Raw genomic sequence first — 18,074 nt, 5'->3', positions numbered from 1 at the left:
CTTCTAATGGCTTTTTGGTCTCTCTCTGTTTTGTATAAAGTAGCAACAGAATTGTTTTATAAAGTGAAAAGACCAACATATGTACAGAAATGCTAGAATCAAGGTTTCAAGTGTCCAAATTCTGCTCTGAATGGGCTCAGTGGAGGTGCACGGAGTAAGCCCATTTACAGCAGTGCAATTCCATTGCCTTCTTCTGTGAGTTTGTAAAACAGCGGGTAAAAGGTATTAATGATTAATTATTATTTATTAATTCTGTTATCATAGTGCGAAGGAGTCCCAGTCATGGACCTCATTGCACTAGGCACTGTACAAACAGAACAAAAACCGTGGGTAGAAGTTTGACCTAGGGAATTATGTATTAACTTAGCTTTAATATTTACTCCTTTCTCAGCACATCATTACGTATTCATAAGTAAGCTAATTTTATAAATTAAAGTTGAAATTTGTTGCAAAAGTCAGATCCCTATATGTGCTTGAATAACCATTTTTAATAGGATGAGTGGAAAGGACAAACATTTCAAACTTAGCTTTAAGGCCTAATTTTTCAAAAGTGATTGTTGCTTTTGGAGGTCTTAAATTTGCGGGTATGGGGGGTCCAACTTGAAACACTTTGATTTTCAGGAAGTGCTGAGCACCCACTCTCTGAAAATTAGTTCCCTTTAAGGCAGTGGCTCTCAACCAGGGGTACACAGAGGTCTTCTAGGCAGTACATCACCTCATCTAGATATTTGCCTAGTTTTAGAACAGATTACATAAAAAGCCCTAGTGAAGTCAGTACAAACTAAAATTTCACACAGTGACTTGTCTATACTGTACTGTATACTATACACTGAAAAGTAAGTACAATATTTATATTCCAAACAGTTTATTTTATAATTGTAAGGTAAAAATGAGAAAGTAAACAATTTTTTCAGTAATAGTGAAACTTTTTTGTATTTTTATGTCTGATTTTATAAGCAAATAGTTTTTAAATGAGGTGAAACTTGGGGTACACAAGTCAAATCGGACTCCTGAAAGGGGTACAGGAGTCTGGAAGATTGAGAGCTGCTGCTTAAGGTGTCAAGTTGGGCACCAAAACCTGAGGTACTGCAATCACTAGTCACTTTTGAAAATTTAAGCGTAAATGTTTATTTTTCTGTGACATTTTTTAAATGTACAGTTTTGTTCACATGTAGGACTTACAAAAAATCAAGTTTAGTTGAAGTTTTATTTCTTATTTTCACAGTAGTCAGTTTGTAAAACAATAACATCAGGAAAACTTCAATGCTGGAATAAGAAAAAAATATCTTACACACACACACACACACACACACACACACGCAGCAGTGTTAATTAACCCAAGCACACTTTATAGGAAGATTCTTGTGAAGCCATTTTGAAGTTACTCTTTACTACATAGTTGCAAACATTGAAAAGAATATCAGCACAAATGGGATAATGATAAATAGAGCAGGTTAAAATTGTAATAACATTTCCAACATTTTATAAAATGGGAAACATTTAAATTATGTTTTCTGGCGAAAACATTTCCCATTTTTTGGCCATTTGTAGTTAAGTGTTTTTCAGTTGTGACAAAATTTTTAATTTTTTTTCTTCTTCTTCAAAAACTTGGAAATTTTTTTAAAAATCACAGGTTCCTCCCCACCCCAACACTTTTTTTCCCCCCCAGCCAGCTGCAATGGTAAGTGGTCTGTGTTGTCATACAAGAGACTCTGCTTTGGATTTGCTTGGCCTGAATTAGTGCATCCTTGGTGAAATTCACCCCCAGTGCAAAGGTCATACAAAAGCTCCATACACTATGTAAACCTTCTATTAAGAGCTTAGGTAAGGTATAAGTGATACGTGGGACCTTGTGCCTATGTTTAACTGAGGTGAATGTCACCCTTTACCTTTAGGGGAAAATGTGCCTTACCTTGTCCTATAGTAAGTAGCTCCTCTGTCCAAATAAGGAGCAGCATTAATGAGCCTCAGCCCTTCTTAACCAAAAAACAGTGGTTGTGATGAAGGAACCTAATGGTAAAAGTGTAAACTAATACAAAGAGTTGTGGTTATAATGGGGATAGAGGGAACCTTTTGGGGTCAAAATAAGAGTAACCCAGCATTTAAATGTGGGTCCAATGTCCAGAAAAAAACTAGCTTGGGCAGTTTTTTGTAGCCCACAGAGAGCTGTCTCAATGAAAACCAGACTGAGCATCCTTTAGGAATCCTTTGGAGATATGTTAATCAACAAGATTTTGCCATGGGGAAAGAAAAAAAAGACTCTGCAGTATTGACTTCTACCACCACGACAATTATTCTGCTGTTTACCCAGGAATTAATCAGAAAAGTAGTTGAACTGAATTTAATTATCTATCAATATATCTAATACATTTATAATATTATATATAATACATACACATACACACTCACATCTATCTCCTCAGAGAAGCTCTGTTCATGCTATTACTCTACTTGAACCATTTGTCAGTAAGAGGAAGTGCCTGACATGTTGCATTGCTTTTTGGTCTCTTGCTGTGAAATGTTGATTTTAAAACAGGCTGGGAGCCCACAGTTGACTCTGGAATAAAAATGAACAGGCATGTGTTTTAGCAGTTTTTTCTTTTGTCATGTTGTGCACAGTTTAAAAAATCCTTCATAGTCTTTATGTCATACACGCCAATGAATTTAAGCTGTCTCTTAAGTCTGCCCTTCTTCCTTCTGACAGCCTCGGGATTTTTCTAGTTTCCATCCCTCTTTTCTCATTCTCTGACCACCATCACTTTGTCTTGTAAACCGATAGGATGGCAGGTGAGTAACATTTCCTTTCAGAACTGATACTGGTAGCTGCAGGATTCAGGGAGCAACTATGATCCTCCATCTCAAGGACTGGTAGCATCTGCAACAAGTTCACTAGTGAAAACCACAGGAAAATGAAATCTAAAAAAGACTAACTAAAACAAAGAAAAATGGAAATCTAATTTCTTCCAGCTCTCTATCGGGATGGAAGTGTGGTGCTTCAGGGCATCTGGCACTGTCAAATTTGAAATGAAAGACTGATTTGGGTTCCAAGCACCTGATAAATCTGACTATGTATCTGTGCACTCAGATGGGGCAATTTAGATATGAATTAATTTCAGATGAGCCATGCCAGATATACCAAACAAATCTGCTTTCATACATAATAATAGTATAATACAGTGTCACCAACAGCCTTGCTAAAAAAATTAAAATGTAGTTGAATATTATCAGGCAGAAATGCATTCAAATTAAGATGTACAAATCATTGCTACTGAGCAATACTTGGACATTTGATCAGTAGCACAACATATTAATTATTATTCTAAGTCTGAGGTATTTTGCAAAAGTATTTCCGAGTGTAACAAACACAAAGTCAGGGCTCAGTTCTACTTTATTACACAAGTAATGCAGGATTGTGCATTTAGACCTTACTCTTTACTAAGCTGTTTCCCAAACAAAGAATATAACTAACTGCTTACTACAGTAATAGAGATTTGCTTCACTACTTCTTTTGAAACTTGTAGATCAGGGCAAGAAGGTTTCTACCAGTATATTGGACACATTTATGATGGAAAAGCTGACAAATGCAGATCTTTATGCCATTACTGCATTTGCAAGGATAGTAGGCAGATCAATGCAGAAATGGTTTTAGCATTGACTGTAATGTACAATGTGATATCTGGATACATCTTTGCTGAACTAAAAACATCACAGTCAATCAAGGAAATAAATATAAGGGATAGATTCTAATCAGTTTCTTATTGCACATCCAAAACATGTGAGTCAGAGATCATTTAATGTGTACTGTTTTGATTGGGAATTCTAAAACGGAATGTCCCCACGCTCATTTATGACGTCTTTTATGGCAAACACTGCAGTTTGGGAACATTTATAGGGGTATTGGGGCCCCCAAAGGAGCTTAACAGTTGCTGCTATGCAATGCATCATGGCCGCTCATGATGATAGTCATTATAGGCAGCCTTTCCTTCAAGCCCCCATTTAGCAAAGAACATATTTAAGTTCCATTGCTTTCAATGGGACTGAGCACATGCTTAAGTGCTTTGCCGAACTGTGATCCCAAAGCATAGGCTCCTGCAGAGCTAAAGAAGGTTAGTTATATAGGGCCTACGGCACACACATCAATAGTCCTGGTCCTTTCCAGTAAAGGACAGTGGCACATAAGCATATTAGACGATTTATGATGGTACTGTCTTAAGGACAGAGTATGTACTTAGGTTGAATGAGCTCAATATGAAAGAAATGTACCTGTGAATGAGGGATTAGTTAATACAGCACATTTGTTTTAATTTCCATTACGTATCCCACATTTACAAATTATAGTTCCTGATTAATGACATCAGGAGTTGAACTTTGGCTCTTAAAGCACCAGACACATGCTGTGTAGTAGACACATTTACATTCCATTTATGCAAGTCCTCCAATTAAAATTTACTCACAGAAAGGTACACGATATACCAGAATGAATACATTATTTCCCCCATTAATCAATGTACTTTGCTTTTCTGCAAAAATGACAAACCCTTCACTGTACCCCAAGAGGGAGGGAGCACATGTCAAAAAACTGGCAGAATCAGCAGAAGTAAAGAAGAATTTTCCAAAGTAAATAAGTAAATTTACATTTCTTAAATATAAGTGTGTGTGAGTCAGAGTTATGCCTTGAATTCTGATTACTTAATTCAATGAAAAAATACTTCTGTGAAGTACTGAATGCCCTTCACTCCCAAGGATGTCAATGAAAGTGTCGTGGTCCACAGATGTTGAACCTGCAGCTGTGGGGTTCCCAGTTGACTTACCTCCCTGCTCCTACCCCACAGCTGACTAACCAGAGGGACTCTGAAACCTGAAGCTACATTGGGAGCCCTCCCCTGGGTCCTGACTGGAGGAACACCAGGACCTCTGATTGGTCAGGGCATCCTATTTAAAGCCAAAGAGAGGCACAGGAAATTGTCTGCACAACTGACCTCTATCAGGCTATTACATTGAACCCTGCTTTCTTTCCTGATGCCTAAGTCCAGCTTTCATGCCTTGTTTCTGATCCTTGCCTCTGGTCTTCAATTCCAGCTCCGATCCTTGGCTTGAGTCCCTGATTCTAGCTCCGGCTCTGACCTGTGGCTTGATTCCTTGACTCCATTTCTGGCTCTGACCACTAGACTTGGCTGCCTATGTCTTGGTCCCAACAGCGAGAATCTCACAGAACTGAGCCCTAAAAGTCAATAGTTATGTCACATGACACCGTCTCATCATAAAAAAGCACAATTTTTAAAAGAATCAAACAATTCAGTAATATTATCATAAACTCTTTTAGGTTTTGCCATTAAAGCAAATTGGCAAATTGTGGTAGATAGCTTCTAAAACAGGAGCAGATATAAGTTACAAAATCAGCATTAATATTGTAGGTGCTGGTAAGCACTGAAAGTCAACTCCCCCAAACTCACTCATATAATCTAGTTTTACAAGACAGGAATAAATCTGAATGAAGGATCTATGTGTAGACCCCCTTGCCATGTCAGGGAGTGTATGTGCATAAAAATGCAGATCATGATTCCTCATTCCTGGGCCACACCCCATAATGCATCCCCTCCTCAGAGAGGAATTATGGAGTAGCCCCCTCTATAACACTTAACAGGGGTAGTGAGTTTTGGTGCTGCACTTTTCTGTATGTGGGTTTTACTGTGGGCACTTGTGCACGGCACCAAACTAAAATTGTCCCAATACCTGTTTAATTTCAGAGATACCATTAAAACCTCAGCAGATGTAGTGCCCAAGCCTTATGTCTTTGCTGAGGCCCTTTTAGTACAGAGTCCATTCTATGGACCAAATCAGCACTTGGGTAAGACAGCACAATGTCATTGTAATCCATGGAATTTTGCCTGTTTACACCAGGACCAAAGTTGAGGCTATGTTCAGTATTTAGAGGGGACAGAATTCCTGGTGTTTGAATTCACTAAATTTCCTCATGAAAACAGCAGATGGCTGCACCACCTCTAAAGGAGCACTGGGGGGAGACTTTTTCCTCCAGGGAATAGCAGAGGAAAGGGAAGTGTGTGGGAGCCAGTTACAGTTCTTCATTTGAGGGGCCCCAACAGGCTAGAGCAGCTTGGGAGCTGCCCCCAACTCTGCCAGCTGGTAAGGACTTCCTAGCTTTCTTTCCCCTCCAGCACACTCCCTACTCCAGCGGCAAACCTGGTGGGTGGGGGACATAGGAGTTATTTATACTTTGCTATACCTGATGGGGAGATGCAGCTGGTTTCCACCACTTTATGATGCCAGAGCACACAAAAGCAGTGGCCAGGATCTGACTTTGAATCTTCATTCTCTCAGCATGTCAGTGAAATCAATTAGCAAAGGGGTAACCAGAGTAAGTCCATGATAAATAATTTGACCTCCTGAGCTCTGAGGAGACTGTAAAGCTAAAAGCTAAGTGGGACAAGCAGGGAGAACCAGCATGCAGTATATGAAAGTAGTCTAAATGAAAAATGTATCTCTACATGAGAATCAGTGATTGTCAGAAGTCTGTAGCCCCTACAGATATCAAGTAACTGAACCAGAAAGAGATTTGGCCATGAATGAGATATACAGATAATAGAACAATTTAAAAGGCCTTCCAAATTCCTAGCTGCCCCAGAGATGTGAGTTGGACAATGTAACAAACTCTTACAATTGCAAAACTTCTAGTCTAGAGCTAATAAAACGATAGAACAGGAACAAAAATTTTGTGGAAACCATCTTGTTAATGAAGGGCCTGATGCTGGGAGTGCTGAGCAGCCTGGCTGAAATGGGCCGAGTGCTTTTGTAATCCATTATTCATACAGCTATCTTTTTCCTGGTAATAACCACTCTCTGCATCCCCTGGTGCTCTCTTGTTCATCCCTTCTTTTTCTTTTCTTTTCTTTCTTTCTTTTTTGGCAAAATTTTATACAAGGGGCACTGCTGCAAAGTAGCCTTATGCCACTTGGGAATTCCCTGAAGCCGATAGGAAGTAGAATCTTCAGCTGCCTGCTTAAAGCTGCTTTACATCCATTTTTGCAGCCAGAGCAATGTATAGGGGCCATATCATGGACCAAGATCTTGCCCCAAAGGCTGGTTACTGGACAGAGGCCCTATTCGCCATCACTTTGCACCGACATTTACACTGTACAAAGTGAGTACAAAATGCTACCATATCAGTTTTTTTATACCCATTTGGCACTCACTTAGCTTTGGTGTAAAAATAACTTCACAAGGTGCAAGGCAGTAATGAATGAGGCCCAGAGTTTGCACATCTCAAGCCCCAAAGAAAGTGTATCAAGCCCAAAATTATATAATGGTCTGTCAACTTTGCTAACATACTTGCTTTTTCATTATTGTTAATTTTCTTCTTTTACAAATCATATTCCATTTTTTTCTAATGCAAAACCTTAAGTAGGCGAGTCAATGAAACCATTCTTTTGTATGAAAGTGAGACAATGAAATAAGCATAGTTTTAGTGCAATGTGACTAGGGAATATGAATAAAATGTACCTAAAGATTGACTGCATTGAATTTTCATAAGAACTCTCATTGCTGGCAATTTTCTGTATCATTTTCCCTAGTTATTTAAATGATTTCAGTCTATTTTTTAGCTGAAATAGATGAGAGGGACCATCTACATGACTTAGGAGAAAATTCACATTCCCCTTTTTTTATTCCTACTGCTCATAAGACGATTGCAAGCACAGTTATCCTCTTTCAAGCTAATTTCTGCAGAAGAACTTGAATCCCCACTGAAATGCATGTGGTGAGCAGGGAAAGTCTATCAGCAATGAAGTCCCTAATCAAAAAGGGTGCCTCGTAGTTTCAGGACTGGATTCTGGCCTTGATTGATTTTTGTGGTGACTTTTGTTTGTTTTTTTGTCCTTATTCCAGAAAATACAAAGATCAAAGAAAATAAAAAGTCATGTTTGATTGTCTCTGCTCTGGTCAAAATCTAGATTTGTATCTTCTAATGTAACTAACATTTTACAGATGGCTTGCTTCATGTTAAAATTAGAGATGCATGTAGATTGAATTATCTAAGGATTAGAACCAGCTGCATATAGTTCAAAACTCACTTTTAGTAGATACCCTATCCAATAAGTATCCACATTCTTAAATGTGGACTCTTGTTATCTGAAATTACAGCAAATGCCTAATTCAAAAAATCATTTTATAATCTCCCTTAGGCTCTGATCCTGAATGGTGCTGAGCACCTTCAACCCCCATTGATTTAAAAGAAGTCAAATACTATGAGGATATTCAGGACTATTCAGGATCAGGCTTACAGATTCATAGAAGATGGGCCTTATCTGTCTGTAAAGAAAATGCATCCCATAGTGTATAGACAGAGAATCAGGCCTAATGAATTTAGATCAGTGAATTTGGAATCAGAATCTGGCCCACAATCAGTAGTGGACACAACAGACAATGGGACTGACCTTACATAGGCTTGCACCATGTGTAATCAATTACATCTGACTAAAGTGGATGTGAAATGCTATCATTCAGGTACCATACAACATTAGCAGTGTTTTACACCCACTCTGCACAAGTATCAATAATTAAGTGAGCTGTAGCTCACGAAAGCTTATGCTCAAATAAATTGGTTAGTCTCTAAGGTGCCACAAGTACTCCTTTTCTTTTTGCAAATACAGACTAACACGGTTGTTACTCTGAAACCAATGATTACATAAGGTGCAGGACACTGTAAAATCAGGCTGAAGCAAAGTAAACATTTTCATTGTAGGGAGAATGGTCACTTTGGATGAGCTATTACCAGCAGGATAGTGAGTTTGTGTGTGTGGTTTTTGGGAGGGGGGTGAGGGGGTGAGAGAACCTGGATTTGTGCAGGAAATGGCCCAACTTGATTGTTTACATTGTTTACATTGTGTAAAGAGTTGTCACTTTGGATGGGCTATCACCAGCAGGAGAGTGAATTTGTGTGGGGGGGTGGAGGGTGAGAAAACCTGGATTTGTGCTGGAAATGGCCCAGCCTGATGATCACTTTAGATAAGCTATTACCAGCAGGACAGTGGGGTGGGAGGAGGTATTGTTTCATATTCTCTGTGTATATATAAAGTCTGCTGCAGTTTCCACGGTATGCATCCGATGAAGTGAGCTGTAGCTCACGAAAGCTCATGCTCAAATAAATTGGTTAGTCTCTAAGGTGCCACAAGTACTCCTTTTCTTTTTGCGAATACAGACTAACACGGCTGTTACTCTGAAACCTGTCATTTTCTATACTGGCAAATCTAATGCAAATTATTTACTCCAGCCAGTCCTATGTATGAGAAATCTTTCAGTGGTGTCTCAAGAAACAAAGATTTACAGAAGAACACTATTGCTATCACAACTCGGAAACAGGAGCACTTACTTTTGAGATCATTGACTAAATTTCTTCCTATTAAATATATTTAAAAAATCTTTAAAATAACTAGAAAAAGAACTCCTTAAATGTATAAAAATTATATAAATTTACCTTTTTCTCCAACTTAATTTTAAAATGTTAAAATGCATGCTTGTAACAATTTCAATACATTATTTTAACTAGATATAAAAGGAATATTTTTTCATAGGTTGACTGATAACTAGTTTTTTCTGTCAGTGGGATTTAGTTTTGTAGGGCCCATTATCTACAAATCTTTATGAAAATGGGAGGATGAAATCCACACTGGCACTCTCAAAGTATTCTGATACTGGTGTCTGCTTGTGCTGGAATGACTCCAGATGCTGTGTTGTAATGCAAATCATTTGCTGCAACATTCTGAATTCTTTTGCCAAGTTAATCTCTTTTTGGGTATATTTCCATATATTTAAAATAAATTTTTTGCAGTATTTTAGCAGGAACAGTTAACTTGTCATGACTGCTGTCCCCAGCTTTTTAAATGTGTTATTCTCAATAGGCAAAGTTTCGACTTGCTAGGAAGAGGCCCTTTATATATATTTTATTAAGTTCAGGACATATTTCCCTATTTTGTTCTGCAGCAAGCCATTTATAGGAAAGTAAAATGCCTTCACTGAGCATGTTTTTCCAATAAGCTTTGAGTCGCTTTATAGAGACATTGATGCTTCTGAGACATAAAAGCAGTCTTGAACAAAAAGCCATGTCAACTATTAATTGTGTGTACATAACTTTGTGACCCTTGCCCTGACAGCTAGCTAATCGTTTGCTTTGTGTATTGTTATATTTTCTAATGAAGGGAAACAAAAAGGATTTATTTGATATTTTTCTATATAAAAGAAAAATTGGAAATGAAGGCTAGCCGAATGCAGTGCTGTGTTAAGACAAACAACTAGATCTATCTGTGGTGTAAATCAGCATTGCTTCATAGACTCCAGTGGAGCTACACTGATACTCACCAGCCAAGGATCTGGCCTTGAATATGTTTTTATTGATTGCCTCCTCAGCGGTTAGTAATAATGAGTGCATCCTGACTAGCTGCAGCCGAGTTAAGTGAAAATCATTATTCAGCTCTCAGGAGGGCTTTTTTTCCCCCTAGGCATCTTACTTTATCTCCTCTCCTGAATGCTAGTTCAAAAAGGAAAAGCTACCCCTTAGAAATCCTTGGCCTCATGCATCCGACGAAGTGGGTATTCACCCACGAAAGCTTATGCTCCAATACGTCTGTTAGTCTATAAGTTTACATAAGCAGAGAATGTGGCACAATATCTCTGTAGTGAAATAATCCCAGTTACAGCTTCCATCAGTTACGAATGGAATGGCCCAAATGTTTTCAAAAAGACTAATACGAGACGAGCAAATCTGATTGTGAATTAAGGAGTCTCTCACACTAAACAAGAGAGGCAGTATGGATAGGACTCTGAACTGGGAGGCAGGAAACCTGGATTCTCTTTCCCCCTCTTCCACGAACCACTGTGTGACCTCGAGCAAATCTCGTCACCATTCTGTGCCTGTTTCCCTTCCCACACTTTGTTTGTCTTGTCTATTTAGACTATAAATTCTTCAGTGCAAGGATTGTCTTATGCCATCCACAGGGTCTAGCACAATGGGCTCCAGTTGCTACTGTTATACAAATAATAAGAGCATTGCACGGGTTTCAAACCATATGAACAGCTGAGTAATAGTTAATAACATCCAAGTGCAGCCTTATTTACCAATTTAATTTTAAATGTAGATATGTATCAAATATAGAGATCTTTTCATATTCCAGCCTTTAAAAAAGCAAATAGAATTTAGAAAATAGTCTTTGGGATTACTTTTCCACTGTTACCTCAGTCAATTATTGCGTGTCACTGTTGTATCATACATGCACATCAGAAAAGTATGTAGCTTGTAGCAAAAATGTTGAAGTTTAAAAGTGAGTTATAAACCTGTAGAAAAGAAAGGCTGTGATCTGTTCAGTAATAGAATATAGGCAGAGTGTAGAAATTACAAAATTAAAAAAATAGCAAAAAATATAACAAGAAAATATTTCAAAATCAGCTCTTCCTCTACTTACCTGCCAAGCTCTGAATTCTGGATTCATGGTGTTGTATGCGGGAAGCAGGCAGTGAGCATGGATTCATTTCTGTAATACAAACCACATTTGTTCTCACCTCAGTTTCAAGAGTGAGCACTTCTAATGCAAATAACTTGCAATAATAAAAAGAAAGATAAGACAAGTCTTCTGTGGCTCAGTTGCAAATTTGTATCTAAAGTGGGGTATGGCATTTAGTGATTCTCAGAAGTCAAGCAGTTCATAAAATAGCTACAAAATTTTGGTTTGAGGAGAGAAAATAAGGAACAGACACAGGATTAATAATAAGGTGCACACATAATTGATTATTTAGTTTTATATATAGCCAGGTTTTCAAAAATGGGTCTCTAAAATCAGTGGGAGCTGTGTTCAGCATTGTTGAAAAGTCACATGTCTAATTATGGACTTGGGCTCCTAACTTTAGGCACCCATTTTTGAAAATCTTGGCCACAGTCCCTAAAGTTCGGTTGGCACTTTCACAGAACATAGGATCCTGTCCTGGTGAGCTTTCACTTTGTGGCTTTGCTACTGCAAGCTGCTCCACACAGGTGGAACCCCTCTGCTTACACAGAGTCCAATTGACTAAATCAGGGGTCCAGGACTGTGGGGAGGGTATGTTTAGTCATTACAGCATCATAAAATCATAAGAGAGCAAGAGAAAATCAGATGGAGGTCAGAAGAAGGCTAAGGGTTGAGAGATGATAGAGAGAAAGAGGAAAGGCAAGGTTGCAATGTACCTTGTGTCATCAGGGCAGGAGCACCATTAGCTGCTCCATCCGTTCTATGACCAGCATTGTGTGCTCATGCAGGTGGCAGTGCGACTAAAGGGAGAGAAGTGGGAAGATGAAAGGAACCATTAGGCTGTGTGAAGCTAGCAGTGGGTGATGAGAGCAGCAGAGGAATGGGAAATGTTAGATAGTGACTGGGATTATACATTCCAATGGATTCCAGACAAAGTGTTGTTACTGTGTGATTTTTTTTAAAGAAAGATTTTTAGTGAAACAATGTAACAAAAGACCAGTTTCCGTTAACAAACAAACAAACAATCAAATCAAACAAAAAAACCCATTCCCTTCCCTCAATCCTGGGTGTAACAACATGAAAAAAATGTAGAAGACCTTGGTATAAAGAACGAAGGCATTTGTCCACAGCTCTAGACTGGTGGATGATAGAACAGGAAAGCCTTAATGCAAACATTATAATGCAAATAGATGGCCTGATCCAAGCTCCGCTGAAGTCATTTGGAATTTTTCCATTGACTTCAATGGGCATTGGGTCGGCTCTGTAATACTTAGAATACGAAACGTCTGGCACTCCCAGGAAAACAGGTGGATCAATCCATAACTGAGCAAAAAATGAACTTATGCATATTTATTGTGGACAGCTGCAGGCAAAATCCCACTGTTTCAGCCCCTTATGGCCTTTGTTATGTGCCTGCATTCCTTTCCAGTAGCCACCTGTTATTTATCAGTTGTGCCACACTAGCCTTGCTATATGAGGCAGAATTGGTTGTAACTGATACGTACACCACTCCAGCGGCATGATCTTGCAAGGATGACTCCCAGTGAAGTCAATGACATACTGTGTGAGGAAGGACTGTAGGATGAGAGACACAGAATGTAGCACTTTAATAAAATCTGGTACTTGTTCAGAGTGAACTACTGTTAATAATGCATCTCTTCAAAGAAAAGATGGGTGTATAATAAAAAGAAGTGTACCCTCAGATTGACCTAACTTGTTATTGCTCTCTCCACCTGAAAGGCTGAGTCTGCAACCGTTTTTGGACTCTTTTTTTTTTTTAAATCAGTAAAGATACAAGTTTCAGAGGAACAGCCGTGTTAGTCTGTATTCGCAAAAAGAAAAGGAGTACTTGTGGCACCTTAGAGACTAACCAATTTATTTGAGCATGAGCTTTCGTGAGCTACAGCTCACTTCATCAGATGTTTACCGTGGAAACTGCAGCAGACTTTATATACACACAGAGAATATGAAACAATACCTCCTCCCACCCCACTGTCCTGCTGGCAATAGCTTAAGATAATAGATAAGCTATTACCAGCAGGACAGTGGGGTGGGAGGAGGTATTGTTTCATATTCTCTGTGTGTATATAAAGTCTGCTGCAGTTTCCACGGTAAACATCTGATGAAGTGAGCTGTAGCTCACGAAAGCTCATGCTCAAATAAATTGGTTAGTCTCTAAGGTGCCACAAGTACTCCTTTTCTTTTTAAAGATACAAAGAATTCACTAAATGATTCATTCAGGCTAGTGTGCAAGGATCATGTACGGAAGACTCAAAGCATCTAAGAATTAGTAATAACTAACTCTTACATACTGCTTGTCATCAGTAGATCTCAAAGCACTTCACAACCTTCTAATGTATTTATCCTCACAACACTCCTGTGAGGTCAGGAAAGGCTATTATTCCCCTTCAACAGATGGCAAACTGAGGCTGAGTGACTTGCCCTGTTCACACAGGAAGTCTACGGCAAATCAGGGAGTTGAGCTGTATTCTCCCAAGTCCTAGACTAGTGCCTCACCACTGGACCATCCTTCCTCTTTGGACTAGCTGCCTGTTTTGACTGCTTCAGTTTTAATGCAAGGAACATGCCCAGCCAAGGATTGCCTGGCACATTTGATTCATGATCCTTGTACTTTGGCTGCTATGGGAAATTCCTTATCCCATTGAAACTGTGTGCAAAATTCCATTTGCTTCAGTAGGAGCAGTATCAAGACATAGATTATTTCTGGGTTTTCACATGTACGTATTGAGAATTTTTTTAAAGGAAAATAACCTCTAAATTAAAAACAAGCAAACAAAACAAAACACCCCACCGAGTTTGAAATAAAAGATCTGCAGAATTTGGCAAAACTTGCAGATTTCCAGTGACTCTGGTGATTATCCTATCTTAGTCTAAGCTCTTGCCAACTCTGTAATAGTCTTGACACAACCTGCCATTAGAAAGAGGGAGGTCTCCAATTCTTATAATTTATATTTATATTTAGCTCTTCGATAGCATGATATGGCCATGTCACTGCCCTTTTTTGTAAATTTGCTGCATAATGGGCTAAGCCACTGAAATTAGCATGAGTCTTTCTGTTGATTACAATGGGTTTTGGATGAGGCCCTCGCTTTTCACTTTAAAAAAATAAGGGTGCAATTCAAAGTCAATGACAAAACTCCAGTTGCACCCTAAGTCTGTAGTCTTTATGGCTGCAAAGACAACCTTCAAAATATGAACTGAGTTCAACAAATCTAGTTCTGTTTGTCTGTCTGATTATTATTGTTTTTTATAACCCCTGACAGAAATTTCACAATCTCTCCAGCCGTGTTTGTTTGCCTGCTGAAGAGATAACTAGTGGAAGAAATATTGCAAGCATTTTTGCATTTAATGGTACTTCTTTTAATTTTCACTCTTTAAAACCAGTGCTGGCGTTTTGCAGATTTTCCCTTCCTGAATCTGTCAGGTTAGTGCTGTCTGAATAGTTTGACAGCTGATGGCATAGTTCAAGAGAATCACAGATGGTGGTTGAAACTCACATTTCAAACACTGAGGAATAGGGGAAAAGAAGGGAAAATAGCAGGAAAATAAAAGATTTTAACATACATCTGCTAACTTGTCTCATTTTATTCCTTTCTCTTAACTTCTCCTTAGTCTTTTATCTGTATGGAAAATCCAGAATAAAACACACACAGGAGAGAGTTTCCCCTATAGGCCATCTCCTCTTCTAACTGTTAGCCCCTACCTCCACGCCCAATGGTTACAGTAATCACTAGACTAACCAGCCCAACTTACTTCTGCATGTTCAAACCTCAGGTCTGAGTAGCCTGCTTAAGGGAGTTCTTATTTCCTCTTACTTCCCCTCCTGAGTGCATAGTCTAAATCACAATCTAGTTCTAAATGAATAAATAAATATTAGGTATACTTTACACGTATCTGGTTGCTTGGGTTGCTTTGTGTCCAGTAGGACACTTGCAAACCTTTCTGTGGCATTATTTTCAGAGGAAGATCACAACTATCTCCTTGTCTTGACCATAAACACAGGCAAATACCTACCTTTTCTCATCTCTTTTTAGAGGACAGAGTACTTCATTCCCCATCTAGGAATACCACCCAGTATAGGCCCCAGATAAATTTTCAAGCCCATTTTGTTTGGTTTATAGGGAAGAATATCGTATTGACAATTGTGAATGATGACATGAAAGAGTTAAATAAAGATGTCTATGTGAACACAATGAAAGGCACCGCTGGACTGACCCTAAGCTGGGTTATGGAATTCTGAAATCATATCAATCCCTGGACATGGAAGAAAAAGATCCTTCCTCTTTCACAGCCCAAAGCTTTCTCTCTTTGCTAGCTCAGAGTTTCTCAGGATTTGTCTTCACTGCTCAAAAGATGGGTTTTTTACTGAGATAACTAATGTAGGTGCATTAGCTATCTCACTGTAAAATCCTAGCTGAAACAAGACACTGCAGTTGGTGAGGTAAACCACTGGTGGGGTGGGGGATACAGAGTTGACCTTGCTTAGCTACTTTATGGTAAACACTACAGGTGCCTTGTCTGCACTAGGATTTAGCGGTGAGACAACTATTGCTCATTTGTTATTTTGCTGTAAGCCCACCCCCGCTTGTGTCAGTGAAGACAAAGTATGAGTCACATAACCTGTAGAGAATCCAAAATCCTTGTTGTGTGGTTTGGCTTATAAAGTCTCTTTTAGCATTTGAGCAGTACCTAATCCTTTATCCAGATATACTGATATATCTTTGGTCAGAAATATCTTAAATATTTATCATTTCCCCCTAAGCTCCCATTTCCAAGCGCTCCTTTTAAATATAGATGTCTCCTGATGATCCTCAATCAACATTTTTAAGGCATGTCTGTTATGGTGCTTAGATACATTGACTATGTTTATGGAAGCATTCTAAATCAATAGATGGACAAGCAGAAGTTACCAGGCAGACAGTGCTGGGACTAAGATTTATTCAGAAGATAACAGTTACCACCTAGATAAAATCAATCTCTCTTTTTCTCTCACTCCGCATGTATTTCTGACTGTTTACTTATTTATATATTAATCTAATCTCTAGGCACACTTAACGACATTCAAACTAGAGCTGGATGAATTTGTTTGGACAAGTACTTTATTTGCCAAAAAATGAAGTTTCAATCAACCTTGAACTATTTGTGAATTTTGACACAAATTTGCCAAATAGTTCCCCCCCCCCGACCCCCCCTAAAAAAAGATTGGGGCTAGATTTAAAAAACAGTGGCAGGTGCCCAATGGCTCGAACCTCAGGTGGGTTGTAGGAGATCCAAGTCTGAATCTCCACTCTGGAGAAGGGATTTGAAGCCAGGTTCTCCCATGGGGAGGGATGCCCTAACCATCAGGCTAGAGGATGGTTTCAGATGCTCCTACTGAAGCTGTTCCACTTTGTAAAAAAATACTTGAATAGTCATTGGGCCACAACATATGACAACCATTCTCTAGCCTAGTGGTTAAGGCACTCATCTCGTGGGTGGATGGAGACTCAAATCCCTCTTTCATGGATGACTTAATTATTTATATAGCTTCAACAAGAGAGACTGAGAAAGCTCTACCCCAGAATAGCCCATAGTGTGGAGATTAGGGCACTCGTGTGAGAGAGGAGAGCTATATGTTCAAAACTATGCTCCAGAGCAGGGATTCAAAGCTGCATCCCCCACATCCAGGTGAGTACCCTAATCACTGGGCTGACAGTTATAAGCAGAGGAGTTCCTCTGACTTCCGCCGTTTGGGGCATATAGCCCTTCAAAAGAGCCTGGAAACAAAACATAGGGTTGGCCGACATGTTTTGTTTGACATGCAATAGACTTTCTCAGTTAGCTGCATTTTTTCATGATTTTCAGATTGTGGGTCAAACTGGATTTGGGGAGGGGGGGATTTTTGGAACTCCCAGCTCTAATTTGCCCATCTGTAACTAAAACAGAGTAATCAATTAATAAACTCTACAAAAAAACTCATTCTCCACAAATAACAAATCCCTCCTGCCACAGCCAGTACACCTGTTCCAAAAACAGACTGACTGAGTAGTTGATTCTTGCTATTAGTCCTTATGGACAACAGACTTGAGCTCTATCAGATCCAGCCATATCATGTAGCATTAAAAACCTGTGCAAGCCAGACCTACCTCAGATGCCCACATTTCAGCTGAGTAAACTATACAGAGTAAACCATTATTTATTTATCCGTTTTTCTGTTGGAGAATTGTTTGTCAACTGAGCATAATGTCTATGAATGTATTAACTGTTCTAAGTTATTTGATAAATGTGTTGTAGAAATCTATTACAGGCTATGGATTGCTTGCAGAATGTTCACTGCAATTATTGTTTCAAGTATTTGAGATTTGTAGCTTAAACATTTAAGCTGTTTTGATTGGATACATAGGTCACATGATTTTTGTCCCCTTTCCCTGATTTGTTGGGTGTAGCTCTTGAGATAGTGTTTCCACTGTGATTGTTTGTGATTACAGATGCCAGATTTGCTTTCCATGCATCTTCTGCAATATTTACATTTTGCAAACAGTCCTACTGGAAAACTTGTTCGTC

This window comes from Caretta caretta, chromosome 3, assembly GCF_965140235.1.
Source record: "Caretta caretta isolate rCarCar2 chromosome 3, rCarCar1.hap1, whole genome shotgun sequence".
NCBI classification, from domain to species: domain Eukaryota; kingdom Metazoa; phylum Chordata; order Testudines; family Cheloniidae; genus Caretta; species Caretta caretta.
The sequence above is the reverse complement of the archived record's forward strand: the minus strand, read 5'-3'. Positions refer to the sequence as shown.